At 40.1% G+C, this 21272-nt stretch overlaps 2 protein-coding genes across 2 annotated transcripts in view; both read left to right on the forward strand.

The window, feature by feature from the left end:
• The window catches only part of GOLM1 (golgi membrane protein 1), a 439304-nt gene that overhangs the window by 274783 nt on the left and 143249 nt on the right, over positions 1-21272 (forward strand). The gene's annotated exons all lie outside the window — the stretch shown is intronic.
• LOC118931895 (uncharacterized) overlaps positions 5311-21272 on the forward strand; it is a 45372-nt gene continuing 29410 nt past the window's right edge. The window contains 2 exon segments of the mRNA XM_057499396.1: positions 5311-7659; positions 14715-14746. The gene's annotated coding sequence lies outside the window, so the exon portion shown is untranslated.

Below are 21272 nucleotides of genomic sequence, written 5' to 3' on the forward strand. Positions count from 1 at the left end.
ATCTTTCTTGAAGGCAACTTCACATTATCTAAGTTTAAAATGCACAACCCCTTTGACCTAGCGATCCCACTTCCAAGATTTTATTCTACAGGTAAAGCACACACAAGTGTGAAAATATGTATGTCCAGGAACATTTCCTAAATCATGGTCTCCAATAACGATAAATTGGAAATCTAATGTTTTATCAATAGAAGAATGGTTAAAAATCAACAGTTAGGATTTATTTACTCTGTGGCTATGGTGCAGCCCACTAAAAATGTAAGTAGGTTAATATACTAAAATGATAACATGTCCATGATACTCTGCCATGTGAAAATCAAGTTATGAGAACTTGCATAAATATGATGTTATCTCTGCAAAAAACAAAACCACCAACACTCTATTTGTACATGGGGTGTGGGAGTGGGTATGAACAGATATGTATTTAAATCTTCATGGATAAAAGTCTGAAAGTGCAAACACCAAATTCTAGCCGTTAATGGCTTCTCCTTTAGCAAGGATGGGAAGCTTCCGATTTTAGGGGAGATTAACACCTTTTAAGTAAGTATGTGTTATTTTTATGCTTAAAAACATACACGTAAAGGAAGCAGATCCTATTCCTCAGTTAAAGAAAAAAACTGTCTGGGAAAAGATGGCAATAACCCTTAGTTCATATTTCTAAACAATTCCAGGAATCTTAAACAAGTTGCATTTTCGTCTAAATAAAAGACCTCTTGGGAATGGAGCAGAGAAGGAAACCCACTTCTCTGCCTGTGGGACAGGTTGGCTAACCTTAGCCTGTGCAAGAAGGAGCTCAGGGCCTGTGTCCATCTAACTCATCGTAGTCACTCTGGTGTCCACACCATGTCAAGTACCTCAGTATATATTGGTTGCTTTAATCAATTAAGTGGAAAAAAGTGACAATGGTTTCGTGACAAATTACTATACCATGTACCATAGGGGAGTCTGGCAAGCAGTTGAACAGAAGTTTCTCTGTTGTTACTGAGTTTAGAGTCTAAACTCAAATTCGAAATTTAAATAGGAAGTTACTGGCCCAGAGCATTGCTGAGGAAATTAGTGGGAGTGAGAAAGGGTGCGGCTCATTGACTGAGAATCCTTCTCATACTGAATTAACAACTGCTATCCTCTGCTCAACTTTCTCTCTGCCAGCTCACAAAAAGGATCACTTACTCAGGAAATTACCCACAAGTATAACATTTTAATTGTAATTTTTACATTCAGAAAGATTATAGCAAATGGGGCTAGAATCAGGTTTACCTGGGGGATTAGTGGGTTAAAGTGTGTTTCCACAAGCTATTAGGAAGAAATTAAAGAGGAGACAGATGGAGGTTTATGAAGTTTATCGAGCACCTCCGAACTGCTCACTGAGGTATTCCCCCTGGAGTTCTTTTCACTGCATTTTATGATCCTTCTCTAGTAAGTGGAGACTATTTTTCCATGCATAAATCAGTAGGCCTGGGGAAGATAAGTAAAACATATTTTCTTTGGAAGAATAATGTCCTATGGGAGACAGAAATATCTTCAGGCATTTCAGATCGCAGCAATTCCAAAACCTTGGTTAGTTGCAAACTCTAATATGGATTTTTTGGGGGTGTGGCTAAGAGGAATGAGTCAAGAAGGGACAAGTCAAATTGCCATGATTTTTATAGAAATGACTTAACCCAGGAGGCAGCAGCTTTCAGGGTGATCAGTATGTAACCATTTAAGTGCTCCTTGTCTTCTGTATTATGTCAGCACTGATGTTTAGAGCAAAGGTGGTTTTGATACCTAGATGAGGTGGACGTTTAAGTGTATGGTTCAGTAGTGTTAAACATTTTCACACGTTGTCCACAGATCTCTTGAACTTTTCATCTTGCAACACTGAGACTCTGTGTCCCCTAAACACTGATGCCCCTTGCCCTCCCCTTGCCCATGGCAGCCCCCTTTCTACTCAATCTATGATTTTTGACTGCTTTTGGTGCGTCATGTGAGTGGAGTGGTATAGTGTTGGTCCTTCTGTGACTAGCCATTTCACTTAGCTTTATGTCCTCAAGGTTTGTCCGTGGTGTAGCCGTAACATTCCCTCCTTTAAAGGGCTGCCTGATACTCCATTGACTGCACAGGCCACATTTTCGTTATCCATTCATCCCTTGAGGAGGATGGGTTGCTTCCAACTTTTGGCTTTTGTGAATAGTGCTGCTGTGAACACGGAGGTGCAGATCTCTGCAGAAACCTGCTGTGAGTTCTTCTGGGCACCTACCCAGAGGCGGGACTGCTGGATCACATGGAAACCTTTTGTCTTTGTAATTGAACGTGTGCAGGCCTTTTGTGAGAGTAGCAGGAGCTATGAGCTGTGCAAGTCGGATTCCATGCTATATGAGCCCCACTGTCACTGTGGGTCCTCTTCTCCCCCCTGCCCATGGGAATACCTATAAATACTCTCCTTGATAATCTCTCCCTGAGAGATTAATTGTACAGATATTATCACTGTGACTTCTTTCCTGTTGTGCCAGAAAACGTCCTGCATCCTCAGATCTCCCAAAATAAACACCAGATTCATTGGGCCAGACTTCATTTCTGGGTATGCACTGCTGTACTCGCAAGTGCATTACTCCAGAATGTTCCATCCAGGCCATAGAGAGAGGCCTGGACAGAGAGAACCAGGAGGAAACTCAGGGGCACAGAAGCCAGATGCAACATGTCTGTTATCACCCACTGTTGACCAGAAAGTGGACCAAAATATGTCTCCCAAGTTGTGGGCTGCATGTCCACTGTGCAGTATTTTGGAAACTTTAGTTATTATGACACAGCAAGAAACTGCCATGTGATGGTTCAGTACTTGGCTGTGTATGTGTCACAAAGCAACACTTACCTGTGTGATGAGCTGACATTTAATACTCTAGTCCCCTTTTCTCAGGTGTTGTTTGCCTTTAGCATTGGGTACAGTCCACTGGGCACAAACCATACTTCTAGGACCTGGTCGGTGGGTAATATTGTAACATTCCAGAATATCTCGCTTGGCTTTGATGAATTTGCATATCCTCAGGGATGGAGAGAAATTCATCTCCTTGTCAATGGGTAATAACCTGGGCAACTGAGGGCATGTCTGAACCTGAGAGGTTAAGGGGAGGGGCTTGCTTGCTTCTTCTGGAGTAGGGGAGAGAGATGTGCTGGACTGCAGTTTGTAAGCAATAAATGGGTTTTAAACTTTATTACTCCCTTTGACTGATTTTGGATTTTAAAGGTATTTTGCCCCAGGATTTCCTGTCCCCAGACTTACAGGTCTTACCCTTTCCATCCCTGCTTCCTCTGGCTTGGTTCCATTTTGTTTGTTTCTTACAGTCATTCACATCTTCTGATCAAAGGAAGGCATTCTGGTGGACACTGACTTGTGCAGGAACACCCAGGGGGCTCTATCTCTAGAGATCATCTCTGGGTATGGGTTTGCCCCTCTAGACACTGAGAATCACATCTTTCTCCCCAAAGCTTTTTTGTTTCTGAACCTCATCTAATATGGTCTATTTTTTTCTGATCCGAGTTGTTGCTCAGTGAAGAGATACAGATACATACAGGGGCTGGTAGTATAATCGAAAAAGATTAATTTTCTAGGGTGTCTGTATTTTCTACGCAATAGTAGAGGCATTAGTCAATGTTCCTCCATTCACCTACCTACAGAGTGGAGATAGCCTAATTTTTTAAAGATTGTGGTTTGTTTACTTCTTCCTCACATAATAATTAGACATTTTTACTGCTTTCAAAAGACGAGTATCATAGCCATGTTGCATCCATCCCGCTGTTCAATGAAAATAGTGACTTTCAAAAAATGTTACATATAAAACAACCACACTGAATTCCAAAGGTGTATTGGAGACCATTAGACTTTCTGAAGGATCCGGGGTAGGCCACTTGCAGATGTCAGGGCAGCAGGGCTCTGTGGGCTCCACGACTGGGTGGCGTGGGTGCAGGAAGCGCAGCCCGCGCCCTCCGCTCCCCTCAGCCTGAACCTAGGAAGGCCCGCTACCTGGGAAGGAGAATTCTCTACTAGATATGGATACTGTCCAAACACTGGGAGCTCATTGCTGGTGGGCGGGAACATGTGGGGAAGTCTCCCACCCTCCACTGACTGTCTGTGAATGAAACTGTACGTACATCTCCCAGGACAGGAAGTGATGCAGAAGAGACAGTTTACCAGTGTGTGGTACTGGTGGCAGAGAAGTTCTTCATTCTTCAGAGCACTTTCTATACTAACAATTTGTGATAGTTGTGTGGTTGGTGCCGACAGAAAAGGACTTCTGTAACTAGGTGTAATTCCGGGGAGAGGAAATCCCAGGGCAAAAAACCTCTGAAAACTGCAATCAGTCAAAGGGAGAAATAAAGTTTAAAACCCGTTTATTGCTTACAAACTGCAGTCCAGTGCTGTCTCTCTCCCCTGCTCTAGAAGAAGCAAGCAAGCAAGCAAGCCCCTCCCCTTAACTTCTCAGGTTCAGATATGCCCTTGGTTGCCCAGGTAATTACCCCTTGACATGGAGATGAACTTCTCTCCAACCCTGAGGATACACAAATGCACCAAAGCCAGGAGAGATATTCTGGAAATATTACAATTTTACCCACAGGCCACCCCTCCAGAAATCTCACCTTATAATCTACTTGTTCCCCTTTTTCTGCAATAGTCCCTGGGCAAGAAAACTGGAGCACTGTGACCAGACTAATGATATAACAATAGTGACAGCAATAGAATCTTGACCATCCTCAAGCTGGAGAATTCAGCTAGGTTCAAAGTCTTATGCAGATTAAGTCCATAGCTCGTCCATTCCATAGGCAGGCAGTAGCCGAGGGTTCAGAGCAATCATCATGCGGCAGCTGCAGTCAGGGGGCGTATTCAGGTCACGAGGACCGTGGGAGAAAAAAACATTAAGGGTGATAAGATACATGTTTTAATGACACCAGCATAGGCAAATCTTGTCCATCAGGTAGGATACATGCAAGAGAGTATTCCTGTGATAAAACAGTGGCAGGAACGGGATCTCGTCCTGGTCTAGTATACCACACTTTCACCCCCTCCCTGTAGGAGTTACATATGGGTCGATATATAGAGCTATGGGAGGTACATGCACTGGCCATAAAGATAAAACTTCCCCGCAAGATGCTCTTACCTCCTGGATGTTTTGGGTACACTACTGTGACCTTTGGGGGCCATTCAACTGTTATTCCAGGAATACACAGGAGGCCAGCTTCCAGGCCTTTCCCCCAAGGTGCCAGAAGGCCCAGTCATTGCTGCTCCATGGGTCGAAATGTCCAGGGTCAGGTCCATTCAACAGTGTCTCCAGGGGCTGGCAGCAGGATGTTGCTCCGCTGGCCATATCTTGGCTTCAATAACTTCCTTGGTTTGGACGTACAATTGTATAGTAGAGGTAGCGAGGTGTGTGAGCATATCCACGGGGCTCAAAGCTCCTTTACGTGGCTTCTCATTCAAACACCGCGGCACTGTCCATAGGTGAACTGACCAACCATGTAGTCTGCTGCTGTCTGACTTTAGGCCAGATTTCAACAAACTGTTGTACCTCTCTATCATACTTGCCCTGAGAGGATGATATGGTACATGAAATTTCCACTTTATTCCTAATTGCTGCACCCATTCTTGTAACGCATGTCCAGTAAAGTGGGTGCCTTGATTGCTCTCAATCACCTCCGTCCGGCCATAGGCTGCAAAGAGAAGCTCCAGGCCGGCCTCTCTTGGTGGTTTGCTGATCTGCACAACGTGCAGGAAAAGCAACCAATAGTCCAGTAGCCATGTCCACACAAGTCATGGGATAGTGATATCCTTTTGATATGGGCAGAGGCTCAATATAGTCTATTAGCCACTGGACAAGGGGTATTGGCCCCCTTACTATTGTCCCATGTTGCTGTGGGACTCGGTGTAAGTCCCTCTTAGAGCACACAAGGCACTGCTTCTGGGCTCTGCTGACTTCTTCAAATGTCAATGGCAAGCCCCACTGACGAGCTACAGGCCACACTGTCTTTTGCCCCTCTTACAACAAATGCTGGTGTAGCCATTGGGCCACATCAGAGGCTTTCCTTCTAGCCAGAGAGCTGGCCAGAGGCCAGAGTCCCAAATCCTGTAAACAGTGGTAGTAATAGAGTACCCCCAACAACAGCCTTAACTTCCTTTCCCAAATTGATACTCATTGTTTCTGGCTTACACTCTTTGTTCATGGCTCACATCTTTTACTGAAAAGTAGAAAGGAACCAAAGGGAATTAAATTTATTGGACCTTAGATTTATTGAAACTCTATGCAGAACAACGATTAAGAACATGGGAATTGCAGTCAGATACATCACGGTTTAAATTCCTGCTTAGGACTTAACTGCTGCAGTTTGGCAAGTCACTTAATCTCACTGTCCTCATCTGCAAAATGGGGGCAATAATACCACCTTCCAGGTTTTCTGACCATTAAATAACAAATCTTAATGTTTGGAACAGACTAAGAAGGAAGTTTATACAATAGTTAATATGATCAAGTCTCTTCCCATTTCCTGGGGCCAAGTGCTTTACATACTTATCAACCTTATAAAATGGACTTAGGACTGAAAAATGTAGTCAGTTGTACAATAGCAGAAATTTATGTAGCGGTGGGAGTGTGCTCGTAGCAGTATATTTCCAAACAATATTGTTAGACACACTTTTCTTGGTTGAAATTTGATAAAAGCTAGGTAGGAGAAAATTCCAGACAACATGCTCTGATGAGCACCTTAAGCTGATACTCCTCGTTTCTGGATGAGGGAGGAGCACACCTCAGCATATGGTTTGAAAGCCCAGGAGCCCCTTTGGCAGGACGCTGGCGCCTTTGTGGGACACTTGGCTGGGAAGGGCCATCCCACCTGCTTGAGCTGGAGGGCTGAGGACCCTTTACTGGCTGTTGTCCTCCTGTTGAACTCCGTGCAGTAAGCACCGCTTACGTTCGTAGGCACTTTAGCGGATAACCCGTGGCGCCTCTGTACGAGAGGAAAGCGGGGTCCCACGCAGAGGTGCTACTGTCAGTCCATCCTGATACCTCACATTCTCGTTCAGCTTTGCAGCTAACACTGGACCCCAGGCACAGCCGCGAGTAAGGGGAGGCGCCTCCCTCTGGGGATTCTTGCAGAACCTAAGCCCTTCCACAGCCTTGGAGGACTGCTTTCTCCTGCCTTAGCGGGGCAGCGAATAGATCCCGTGCCAGGTAAGGGCCGCCAGGGCCTGAGAACTGGAGCTCAAGCCACATAGCCTGGACAGGGCGGGACGAGGGAGCGGGGCGGGGCCGGGGCTAGGGGGCGGGACCTGGAGGGACAGCGAGGCCCGGGGGGCGGGGCGGGGCTTGCGGGCGGCGGCGCGCTCGTGGTGGGGGCGGGGCAACAGCCGCAGGGCGCGCCGTGAGCAGACAGCATGGGGACGGCGGTCGCGGCGGCATTACCTGCGCGTGGGAGTTTCGACCACTCGCGGGCGTACCGCGCCCGCTTGGTGGCCGCTCGCTGTGTGCGGCCCCGGGTGGAGGCTGGCTGCCTCTTGGACGAGTTCGTGCGCTATGTGGGCCCGGGGCTGAGTGCCCGCACCCGGTGGGGGGGCGGCTCCGCGGAGGACCTGTAGTCCTGAGGTAAAGACGGAAGGCGAGCTGCGGGTGAGGTACCTGGAGGAGGAGAACCGAGGTGAGGGGCGCGGCGCTTCCGGCCGCCGGTCCTAGGAAGGGGTCGCGTGTCCGGGCTGTCGTTAGCGTCCGTCGGACTGCCCGGTGAACGCCGCTCCCCTCCCCCGCCCCAGCCTCGCGCCTGCGTAGCGCTTCCGGTGACTAAAGGTGTGCCACGGAGCAGCCCGCGTGCCTGTCCGGGCGGCCTCACTCAGCGCCGGAGACAGAAATGCACTTTACGCCCTCATCTCTACACGGCCAAGTCAGTCAACCGCGTGTGTGATGTTTGCTTCGTGGTTTTGTTCTTGCTTTGTAATTGTTTTCTGTCAACTCGTATCAGGGAGGGAATTTTAGAAGCTGCAGAGAGAATGCACTTTATCATTCCGTACAACCGTACATTGAAAGCTGTTCACAGCTTTTCCCCCTTGTTCAGCTGGAACAGTTTTTTCCCTTGTCCATTTTTATATTAGAAAGTTGGTTTTGGGAGAATATTCCACTTAAGTTAAAAAGTTTTGAACCTTTATTTGTCTTAAGTTTCCGCCCTGAGCCCTGAAGATGCTAGTGTGGGTGATACTGATCTTGCCTTTGAGCAACCTACATTGGGAGGAAACCGGTGAATTAGCAACACAATACAGGAGAAAAAAGTGGGAAGGAGGGTGCTTGCCCTTTGGGAAAGATCATTCCGTTTCATTTGCCGCGTGCGGAAAAGGTAAAGGGATCCTGATAAGCAAAGAGTGTTGATTTTCAAGGATACTTCTGATGAAAGGTAATGGCATTATTACATCTTTATTTCAAAAGCAGAACTGAGTGGTAAATGATTTTTTTTTCTCTGTTACACAAAAGATTGCTTGGTTAGAAAGCCTTTTTTACTTCTTTACGTCGTTTTAGTCTTGGAAATGATATGTTATTATTTAATGTCTGCACAGCGAGCTTGAAAGCACCTAATAGTGAATGGTTTGGAAGTGAAGTACCTTCTGCTCACAGATACGGATCTTCTCAGTCACACCTGTACCAGCTGTCATCCCAGCCATACTGCTGTGATTTAATTAGTCTGTTTATGTCCTTTCTAATATTTCCAACTCTATGAAAGGGCAAATGTGACAGGGACATTTTCCCTCTCTGGTTCTGCAGACTGAAGAATGTGGCGTACATCTGATATGTGGGGACACAGGATTGAATCACCATTCCTGTCAGTTCAAGCTGTTGATAAATTGTTCAGCCAAGAAGGGTACTTACTTCCTTGGGGTCATTTGTAGTCTGAGAGTAATAATCTTTTATCAGTGCGATTTACGTCTTTATGGTACATATTTAAATTTTTTCATTAACTGAGTTCATACAAAATTACATTTTAGGATTTCTCAAAAAAGTTCATTTTTTTAAATGAAAATTCAAAAAATGGGTTTTTTGTCTGGAGTACAACTGCATAGCTTGGGGTTTTGGGGAAAGCATGTTTTATACAAGATACTACATGTCAGGGTATCCAGGGAATGGGGCCTTCATCTTCATAAAATATTTAATAATTACATTCTTACTTCAACGTTTTTCCATAAAGTATACCTATCTTAAAAGGATAGCTTATGTCCAAAACAAACTACACACAATTATATAATAATGCATAATTAATAAATGTAAAGGTGATATGACTTTATTAAATATAATATGATGATTTATAGTTTATATGGAGGCGCTATGCCATTTAAACAATTCAAGGGCATTTCGAAACCCAATGGCCTTGTAAACCTTGATTCTTCCTTCGGATTCTATGACCCCCTACTGTTTCCTGATACACAGATCCACATAGTAGAAATGAGGGGAAAAATAGATTTCTGAAACCAATTTCACTTTGTTTTAACTTGATTCATATTTGTCTTAGAAAAAAATCTATATCATTTATAAATGATCTATGAATTCTATGGGTTTTAGTCTACTTTTTGGAAGTGGCTTTTTTCTTTATTTCTCTATAATCTAAATGCTGAAATCGTGTTACAAGGTCTTCTGAACTATCTTTTTCCTGGATAATCTTGCTTTTGCTTGTATTTTTGTTTTTCCTTTCTCATTCCTTACATTTGAATAACCCAACTACATTTTTTTAGAGTGGGACTTGTTTAAAAAAAAAATGGGTATAATGGCAGTGTAAGTCCAATATTAATTTTATGTAAAAATATCAAGGTTAAAAAAAATTAATCTTTATCAAGTGGTCAAATAATTTTGAAATGATTTCCTTTAGCAACCTAATTGTCAGCTTGTAGAGCTGCGAGTTTTAATGCACACAAGCATGCATTTAGTTTCCTATTTTTCTGCCATATACCAGCCACTGTCCAAACCTGTGCCTACATCAGAGAAAAGGTCATATTCTAGAATACTTTAAAAATGAATATATCAAAATGAACATCAAGAATGTAAAATATCTTATTTCTATTAGTAAATGATGACACTATTTTCAATCCTTTAGGTACCTCTTCTCAATAATAGTATGACCGTAGCAATTAAATAGCTAGACATTTCACACATACACACTCATACTTGTATCCCTATATTTCAGCTGCCAAGAATCCCTCATTAACTTATTACAAGTGCAAACTGGATTTACTAAATAGTTAATTTTCTTAACTACTTTACTTTGTGGGACAAAATGTAGAAATACTTCTTTGGCTGTCTTTCTCTACATTTTCTCTACTGTTGAACCTAAATGTTGATGACTAAGTTATCTTGACGTGAAGCACGTTGATGCTTTGAAAAAACTCACTGTGAAGCATTTGATGGCATTTTTTATTAATTGGATAAATGAGTTGTGAGGTATGTGATTGCATGATGATGTACTCATTTAGTTGCTGCTTTTTGCTTTTACTAGTCTCTGTCATGTTGGATTTGTAAATGGAATGGCGTGACCTTTGAAACTGTGATGGAAATGAAGAGATAAATACAACTTGAAAGGACAAACCAATTAATACCGATGTGTTCATTACACATACATAGGAATTTTAATCCTTCGCTCTTTGTAGTAGATTCGTGGTTCATTTGTGGAGTAAAGAAGCACACTTTTTGATATTTACAGATATTAACCTTATTTTTAGGAAAAAATGTAATATGGCATCATTATATATAACACACAATTACTTGTACCTCCTGAAAAAAAGTATACCTTTAGAAGCTTTGACAATATCCCCTTTTAATAAGAAAACAGTTATGTATGTACACATATTCAAACATATAAGGTATTCATCTACATTTGTATTATATTTTTTTAAAATAAATATTTTAATCTGGATTATAGTAAATTCTTGAACAGACCTCTTGTAAATTTAGACTCATAACTCATCCTTTGCCATTCATTGTCTATAGAATGCTTTCTAAAAATCCTGTTTAAGGAATCATAAATAAACATTATTTTAACCTATTTACATATAATGTTAAAAAAATATTTCTGAAAAGCAATAAGTATACTTGAGTATACTTTTAAAATAAAATCTGAGGAGCCCTTTATACTTCCTCCCTTTGCCTTTCCCATTTTTTAACTAATTGGGCTTATTGTCATTTAAAAAAAAAGTTCTTCTGTGGTGTGAATTTTAGAACACTTACACATTCTATCCCTTTAACAGCTTAATTATAGACTATAATCAATTTAAAATGCAGGTTTTGAAATACTGCCGTTGATGAACAACAAGGAAAAAAGTAATACAAGCTTGACATTTTAAAACACCAGCATCGAAAGACTTTTATTTCTAACTGATTTTTAAAAGAGTTCTCTGGAAAAGTAAGCTCAGAAATGTTTATAACAACATTGGCACCGTTCCAATATGTTTACCACAAAGTGTAACTCAGCAGTTTCTGAGTTCTCCCATCAACTAAGAAAGATGTGTCCCATAATCGGCGTAATCCATATTGATAGTGAACCCCACACATAGAAATTATTTTTTTAAGACATATCTTTTATGTATTTTTTGAAAAAAAATATTTTCTTCCCCCTCATCTTTTTTTTAAGATCTATTAACCCTCAAAACTTTGTTGAAAGATGACTTTTTTATGTATGTTAATGTCATAACCCTCCTTACAGTTGATTGTTGGTGTGAAAAACATCCTTAGACAGCCAAAAACTTAATGGACATGAAATCCATTCTATTTTAACAAGCAGGCAGACCAAAATATGAGGAACACTGACCACAAGCAATTATTTTAAAAGGCTACTGCTAAGTATTTAAGGAAAAATCATACTGTTGACTACTTGTCAGTTCCTGTTCGTTTTGTTATTGATTGCTTTTGAATATATAGCCCTGTGATTGAAAATGTTGTTGGTAATATCTTCTCTTTACAGTGTCATACCTACTTCCTGTGATTGATAGGAGATAAATTTACACAGATGAATATACAAGTTTATTTAGAGCTCTACTTTCTAATATACTAATTTTGTAGTGTGATGTTTCTTTGAAACTGTGGTAGAGTCATTGGAAAGTTTGTAACTATTCTACTCTTGAGAGTGGATTTTTTCTCAGATGTGATAGAGCAAAATAATGTGATATTTCAAAGCATAATTACTCAGAATGAGTCATGTATTTGTAAGCATTCTTTCTGAGATGAATATTGTAGCAGCATAATTGTATAACATCTATTTATTCCTCTAGGAATATAGAGTGATTTGTGGTTTGAAATTTCTGTATCATAAACTCACGCAATGCAGGCAGTATCGCATTTAGTCAACAACCAGGAATTTTGATTAGTTGGATATAAATCATTAATGTTAAGAAATAAAAGTGGCAAAAACAATGAATACAAAGAAACAAATTGATAAAAACAGGTAGGGAAATCATCCAGTAGACAATACTGTCTAATTTGCCAGAACAATCCATTACCTTCCACAAGTTGCATCTGAGATTTGTATAAAAATGTACCCCTCGGTATCAATTTCACATCAGTTTTTTTCCAGATTTGAGCTCTAAAACTATTAGAATCACTTAAGGACCATACTCTTTAATCATGTTTGTACATATATATTCATATATATGTGTATTTTAGTCTACATGTACACTACTCAGAACTCAGTGGTTTATTCTTCCTTGATTTAGATCAAAACAAAACAAAAACCCTGAACATAATGTAGCTGGATATCATTTTCATTTTCTTATATCCACAAATAGTCTTTCACAATAGTCAAATTTGACCCCATATTCTAAGATTTGCATATACCTAATCTTCATGCCTCCAGCTTTCTAGTGATATGCACATGTCCTTTTCTATCAATCCTCAAACTCCCTCTGATTTTTCCATAACTCCTGAGTATTTACTGCTGTCTCTCTAAGGAGTCTTTGGCAGGGTTTGGTGGTGGGAGAGGAGAAACAGAGAGCAGGAGGGAGGGAGAATGAGAACATCTAAGTGAAAACTGAAAGGCAACAGTTTTGTGGTTCAGTGTTGAGAGCACAAAATCTGGTGCCCCTAACTGCTTGGGTGTGAAGCGTGGCTCTGCTGTCTTTTACTCTACTTAGGACATTTTCAAGAACCTTGTCCTGTGTCTCAGTTTCTTCCTCTGTATCACAGGTGTTATAATTATAAATATTGCATAGGGCTTTTTGGGGATTGTTAGGGTTAAATTAGTTCTCAGAACACAACCTGACACATTGTAAGCACTATTCTCAAGTTTATTAGATAGAAAATAAAAATAAAATAAAATAATGAAGTGTATACAAAAACATACACACAACCAAATCTTTTCTAAAAAGTTGGGAGTTTCTAGTATCCATGATGTCTCAACAGCATTTGAAACCATATCGATTATTTCCTCCTCTACATGCCTTCAACATTATTCAGAATCTTCACTAGTTGATCCTGATAGAATATTTATGCAAAGGGAGTTTTATTGATAATTTGCTGTAGGTCTGTGCCTGGTATGCTCAGGAAATATGCTACCAGATTTAGATTGCACTGCTACATTTTTAAAAAGCACATACACATAGGAAAAGGAAAGAAGTTGGTTATTTCATTGGCACGTTTTTCAGTTATCAATAACCAGCCCATAAACTTTTAATTGAAAAGTTTTGTCTCATTTTATGTTATAAGACCAAATACATACTCCAGCTCTAGGAAGAGACATTACCTTATTCAGTGTGCATAAGACTTCCTTTAATTAGCCCTTAATAAGCTTGGTTTACATTAGCCAGATTAATACTGTGTTAATTACTATTGATAGATAAAAATAATGTGCAAAATGGTTTAAATTATTATACTTAAAATTGAAGAAGTTTGAAGTTTTTAAATGGGAGCTGTATTTTGTTTATACTTTGAAAGTGAATGTTGACCTCTGTACATGTAGACATTACAATAGCACACATCTCTCATGGTTTAAATTTTTCCTAAAGAAGGGCTATATCTTAATAAAGGATAATCTTAAAATGTCATCTTGGACAATTTCCTAAGGTTTATGTACGGAAATTTTTACATTTACTTTTATGACTTATGGTATGTGAGTTTAGTTAGAATCGAAAAGATAGCTTAATTACACAATATCTTGAAAAGACATAGATACTTCCTTTTTTAGTAACTGATAAATCCAAATTATTTCCTCTATCTTGAAAGGACTTTTACAATTGTGGTTATATTAATGCTGTCTTTTTATTGTTTATAGCTACCCTGTACCTATTTTCTTATTCATAATTGTGCTTAAAAATAACTCCAGTTATTTTTTTTCCCTCCATGCATCAGTTCTTCAGTGAGGGTGTTTACCAAGACTCCTCAAATAGTTTCTCTGTCACTCATCATCACATCCATTTCCTTGAAACAGCTCTTGTAGTATATTTAGACAATGCCGTTCAAAATAGGACAACCACCAGTGAGCTCTAGAATGATAAAAGTCAACGGAATTTTCTCCTTCCCATTGTACAGAAAGTGATGAAATCCTGAAATTAAACTTTATAGATAGTGTTAATATCATATCCTCTCTTCTGAATTATTTAGACTACCTCTTCCATTTGAAGATCCATAGCAAGAATTTTTGTATGGTCCCAGGCAAAATGGATTATAAATAAATGCAATCTTATGCCCCAGCATGGAAACTCAGAAAATAGCAACCTTTTTTTTTTTAATTCACAGGCTCAATCATTGGATTTATCAGTTCCTAAAAAGTAAGTATCTGTCTTTTGAAGATAATGTGTAATTAAAATATCTTTTTGTTTCTAACTAAAATCATATACCATAAGTCATAAAAGTAAATATAAATATATATATACACATATATATATAATTTGTCACTATGTCTGTTTATCTCCTTCCAAACCATATCTAGGATTCATTTTCTTCTCTCAACTGCATCCACTGCTAATATGGAAACCCAAGTTAGCACCTCCCACATGGGCCACACAGTAACCCCTAATTCAGTGTTTCCAATTTCAACTCTGTCTTTTATATCCTTTGTCTTTAGAACCACTACTGTGATTATTATAAATTATATATTAAATTATGAGATTTCTCTTTTATAAAGTCTTTGATAGCTTTTCATTGTGCAGAGAAAAAAAACTCATCTTGCTTAACGTGGTTTGAAAGACTCTACATGATAAGGAACATATGCTACTTCCCCTCTCAAAACTCGTCTGGGTTATTCTTCCCCCTTCGTGCTCTCCACATTGGCCTTTCTTCTGTTCTTCGGACATGCCACATACCTTTCCTCCTCTAGGTGTTCTTAAATCTCACCAGAGAGACTCTCTTCTCTTTTTCTTGACTTCCTTAATTCCCACTCATTGTTCAGTCTCTGCTTACATGCCCTTCCCTGAATGCTAAGTTTGTTATTCTCTAACTGTGCCCTCTACCGTGTTGCATCCCATGCTATCCTCTTCTTTCTGTAGCACTTTAAAGAATTTATAGTATCTTTAATCGCATGTCTCTCTGCTTCATGACCATCTCCACGAGACCATCACATCAACTTGCTGATGGTAGGGCTGGCTTAGCTACATTGACTGGCGTGTACTGTCAGCATGTTGTTATTCAACAAATACTCCAAGAAGAAAGTGGTAGGATTTTGAAACCAGAAGGAGACTTTGAGTTAGCATTTGGTACCCACACTTGGAGTTCAGGCAAAGGTAGTGAGTGAGTGGTGTGCTAAAGCTGGCTCACAAGTCAGTTGTCAGTTTGTCAAAAACTTTTGTAAGCTGATTGTTATAAAATTCACTGTTAAAAATTAAGTTATATAAATTTAAAAATAAATTACAGAGGTAATAAATACTCAAAACAAAACACTCCTGAATGAATGCTTAATGAATGAATGCCCAGTTGGGCAGAATACCTTTTTATACACATCCTTGTAACTGCTGGCTCTCTTTACTCATGGTATTCCTCTCTATGCTTACCAATTAGAAAGTTTCCTTCATTTCAGAGACAGGTTCAACTGCCTTGTGTTCAGTGTCAACATTGTAGGGTTTCAATATGTAAAGTTCTTATTCCCAATTTCACATCTATTATTTCTTCTCGTTTAATCGGAGACATAAAATATTAAAATTGTTGGCATTTCCATTTTACAGATGAGCAAATTGAATCTCAGAGCAGATAATTTCTTGCCTGACATTTTGTGAATTTTAAGGTAGTATAACTGAAGGCATGGTCCACCATTTGGTCTGCTACTTTAGTGTTTGTTCCAGGTTATTAAATTCAGAAAAAAAAAAAGGTTCATTCTTTTAAAAAAATATTAAATTAGAAATCTAGTAACTTGATTTCCAGTTTAATTTTACCAGTACCTATCTGGGTGAACTTGAAGATATGGTGCAACCTTTATGTATCTTACTTTATTAAGGTTGGCTAGTTACAGGGCTCATAATTAAAAGCTCTCAATTTGTAGAATTCTTATATAACGTAAGTAAATGGTATCTTTAAGTCAGTCAAATCAACCTCTATATATGTTATGGAGAGGGGAGGTTGAATGTTACTATAGCAATTCTGAGCAAAATATATTAAAGCATTTAGATTTCTGTGGACATGATTCAAAAGCTATGGAGAAGTTGAAAATAAAATTTAAATTGTTATCCTATCAACTTTATTATTTACCACTTTCCATTTTTTTTACTTTGCCCAACAAATTGCCCTGAAAATTTTAACTACAAAAATAACTTTTGTGACTCTATCTCCTTATTTAAGAAGTATTTTAAGCTATCCTCCTATGATTGTTCCCCAAATAATGTGTGTTCTCTGTATCTGAGCTGTTTACATGATATGTTCCTTGGATTATACTATAAACTCTTGTGGCAGGGACGTTGTCTTTTTTTTTTTCCCACCATTTCATGGTCTTTATTTCCTGCTGTCAGGTTGCCCAGTCAACATATTGTGACAATATATTAATTGCTATCAAAATAATGTATAAACCTATTAAGTTTCACCACATGCTCAGCATTATTCAATTTTATTATTTTATCTAACTGAACAGGTAAGAAATGACCCCTTTGTGTCTAATTTAGTGTTCTTTGCTTATTGACTGAAACTTTTTCCAAAAAAAACCCCAATTCCTAACAGTTGATTTCTTACACAAAATGCTCACGTCCTTTGATCATTTGGTCCATCCTTTCGAAAAGCCTGGATGTGCTTGTGGTTTGGTCTGAAACTTTAGCTGTAACCATTGGCACTTAGCCATTTGCAGGATGTGGATCCTGACACCGGGATTCTGGCAAGAGATGCTAATTCTGATTGTAGTGTTTAGCTCAGTTGAGAAGAATGTGTATCCTGTTGCTTTTGGATGTAGAGTTCTATATATGTCTATTAGGTCCATCTGTTCTAGTGTGTTGTTCAGTGCCTCTGTGTCCTTACTTATTTTCTGTCTGGTGGATCTGTCCTTTGGAGTGAGTGGTGTGTTGAAGTCTCCCAGAATGAATGCATTGCATTCTATTTCCTCCTTTAGTTCTGTTAGTATTTCTTTCACATATATTGGTGCTCCTGTATTGGGTGCATATATGTTTATAATGGTTATATCCTCTTCTTGGACTGAGCCCTTTATCATTATGTAATGTCCTTCTTTATCTCTTGTTACTCTCTTTGTTTTGAAGTCTATTTTGTCTGGTACTAGTATTGCAACACCTGCTTTTTTCTCCCTGTTGTTTGTGTGAAATATCTTTTTCCATCCCTTGACTTTTAATCTGTGCATGTCTTTGGGTTTGAGGTGAGTCTCTTGTAAGCAACATACAGATGGGACTTGCTTTTTTATCCATTGTTTTACTCTGTGTCTTTTGATTGGTGCATTCAGTCCATTTACATTTAGGGTGATTATTGAAAGATATGTACTTACTGCCATTGCAGACTTTAGATTCGTGGTTACCAAAGGTTCAAGGTTAGCTTCTTTACTACCTTACTCTCTAACTTAACTCGCTTATTGAGCTATTATAAGCACAGTCTGATGATTATTGTTCTCCCTTCTTATTCCTCCTCCTCCATTCTTCATATGTTGGGTATTTTTTTCTGTGCTCTTTTTAGGAGTGCTCCCATCTAGAGCAGTCCCTCTAAAATACCCTGTAGAGGTGGTTTGTGGGAGGCAAATTCCCTGAACTTTTGCTTGTCTGGGAATTGTTTAATCCCTCCTCATATTTAAATGATAATCGTGCTGGATACAGTATCCTTGGTTCAAGGCCCTTCTATTTCATTGCATTAAATATATCATGCCATTCTCTTTCGGCCTGTAAGGTTTCTGTTGAAGAGTCTGATGATAGCCTGATGGGTTTTCCTTTGTATGTGACCTTTTCTCTCTCTCTGGCTGCCTTTAATACACTGTCCTTGTCCTTGATCTTTGCCATTTTAATTATTATGTATCTTGGTGTTGTCCTCTTTGTGTCCCTTCTGTTGGGAGTTCTCTGTGCCTCCGTAGTCTGAGCAACTATTTCCTCCCCCAGTTTGGGGAAGTTCTCAGCAATTATTTCTTCAAAGACACTTTCTATCCCTTTTTCTCTCTTCTTCTTCTTCTGGTACCCCTATAATGTGGATATTGTTCCTTTTGGATTGGTCACACGGTTCTCTAAATATTGTTTCATTCCTGGAGATCCTTTTATCTCTCTCTGCGTCAGCTTCTATGCATTCCTGTTCTCTGGTTTCTATTCCATCAATGGCCTCTTGCATCTTATCCATTCTGCTTATAAATCCTTCCAGAGGTTGTTTCATTTCTGTAATCTCCCTGCGGACGTCATCCCTTAGCTCTTGTATATTTCTCTGCAGCTCTGTCAGCATGTTTATGATTTTTATTTTGAATTCTTTTTCAGGGAGACTGGTTAGGTCTGTCTGCAGATCCTCTCTCAGGGGTTGTCTGAACTATTTTGGACTAGACTAAATTTTTTTGCCTTTTCATGGTGTTATCAGTGGCTGTAGGCAGTTGTGGGTCTGTCAGCTGGGAGAAGAAAGTCCTTTCCTGCTTGCTGGATGCCTTGCCCTTCTCCGCTGCCTGTGTCAGTTACCCGCACTCCTGGAGCAACCACTGGGTTAATCCCCTAAGGTGCTATGGGTAGGTTCTCCGTAAGAGCTGCGTGGAGCCCTGCGGGGAGTTGCAGGTACACCAGGTGCACTCCTCCGCGATAGCGGCGTCCTTACCGGGAAGCTGTGTACCAGCATCAGCCTTTGGGTCTGGCCCAGGCAGCTGTGCGGCGGGCTGGGATTCCGTTCGGCTGCTTGGAGCATGGCTGCTCCCTCTGGCACTGCTGCAGGTGCGCGCGGGCCTCTCTCATGCCCCTCTGGCGCTGCTGCCACTGGAACGTGCGAGATGCTCCCAGGCCACTCGGTTGCCGCCACTGCAGGCTTGCGTGGACCTCTCCCAGGCTCCTTTGGCGCCACTGCTGCTGACATGCGCAGGCCGGTCCCGGGCTGCTCAGTCGCCACTGCGGCGGGCTTGCATGAGCTGGTCCCAGTCCCCTCTGGTGCCGCCACCCTCCGCGCATGCTGCCGCTTTCCCACTACTGGGCCGCTGTGTCAGGGTCTGCGCCGGTTGGGGGAACGACTAGCAGGCTGCTTAGTGCTGTGAAGGGCTTCAGAGCTGCGCTGCCGTTAGGGCGCCTAACGTTCCCCAGGATTTCCAGCTGCTGGCTAAGTGTGCCGGGGCGATATTGCCCAGCTGTGGGGTCCCTGTCTCTTTAACACTTGCAAAAAGCACTCACTTTTCTTTTGTCTCGGGCTTCGGTTGATGGGATCTGCCTTCGGGTTTTGCTTTTCCGTTTCTCTAATATCCAGCACCCCGTCACCTTGTGTCTGCGCTCCGGGTGCGGATTTCTAGAGCTGGTTGTTTAACAGTCCTGGGCTTTCCCTCCCTCCCCGTTCCGACTCCTTTCTTCCCACCGGGTTCTGGGGTGGGGCAGCATTCGGGTCCCGCCTGGCCGCGGCTTGTATCTTACCCCCTTCGTGTGACGTTGAGTTCTCGCAGATGTAGATGTATCCTGGCTGTTGTACGGTATCCACTGGTGTCTCTTTTAAGAAATAGTTGTATTGTATTTTCATAAATATATATGTTTTTGGGAGGAGATCTCCACTGAACTACTCACGCCACCATCTTCCCGTGATTCTGGATTTTTTTTAAATTTAAAGTAGGACCATACTGTTTCCGTAGAATTACAGGCTTGTGTGTAGCATTTGTATCTCAGTACATATCAATCTACTTTATTATTAATATTCTTTAATATATTACAGCAGATTAGTTCATACATAATTTTATCCAAAATTTTAAATTATTTCTTTATTAATTAACATTTAGGGTGTTCTTTTTTTGGCTGTTTTTGTTACAAGAAAGCAGTGAATATCTTTGTACCAAGTCTTTCATAAAATGGATATTATTTATAGGGTAGTTTCGTAAACATGGCATTGCAGTTCTAAGTATCATGCATTCATTTTACCTTTTAATAAAATGTATATAATATTGTGCCAGATTATATTCTACAAAGATTGTAATAAACCTTTTTCCTTATATTCCTGCCAGCATTTCATGTTGCTCTTTTTAAGTTTGCCAAGGCTAAAAAGAAAAAGGTATCTTTGCATTTTAATTTTGATTTCCCCAGATGTTTGTGAGATGATTTATCTTTTTTTCAATAAGACATACCCTTTCCTTTCTGTAAATTGCCTTCTCACTTCCTTCATCTTCTTTTCTTTAATAACTACTTAAGTTTAAAAGCCATTTTTTTATTAATCTTTTGTCAAATGTATTTATTATGGGATTGTGTCCTAATGTCCCACCCTAATTCAAGTCAGTAGCTTTAAATTGAAAACTTACAATAAGCTAGAAGGTGCTTAGTTTCCCCCATATCTCTTTTTTCCTTGAAGGTTTTTTTTAAAATCTCATACATACCTTCTTTGGTAAGTATCATAAATTCTTCTGAATTTAGAATTGTTCACTTTCAAAGCAGGGGGAAAATGCTCTCATGGGACTGTGATTAGAATATTCTTAAATCTTGTTTGGAAAGAATTGACATTTTTATGATATCAGATCTCTTGATCCATAATATGTGTGGCTTATTAGCTAGGTGCAGGGGCCATTCATTTTTTAGTGTCCTTCAAGAAGGTTACCTTCACATTGGCCTTCATCCTGTATATTTTTTATCCCTGCAGATTTATTCTTAGCTATTTTATAGAATTTATTCCTTTGGGATCTTTTCTCCCATTTCTCTTAAAGTCTGGTTATTGTAGGTCTGTAGGAAAATTTTATGTACTTAT

This window comes from Manis pentadactyla, chromosome 3 (assembly GCF_030020395.1).
Source record: "Manis pentadactyla isolate mManPen7 chromosome 3, mManPen7.hap1, whole genome shotgun sequence".
Taxonomy (NCBI): Eukaryota; Metazoa; Chordata; class Mammalia; order Pholidota; family Manidae; genus Manis; species Manis pentadactyla.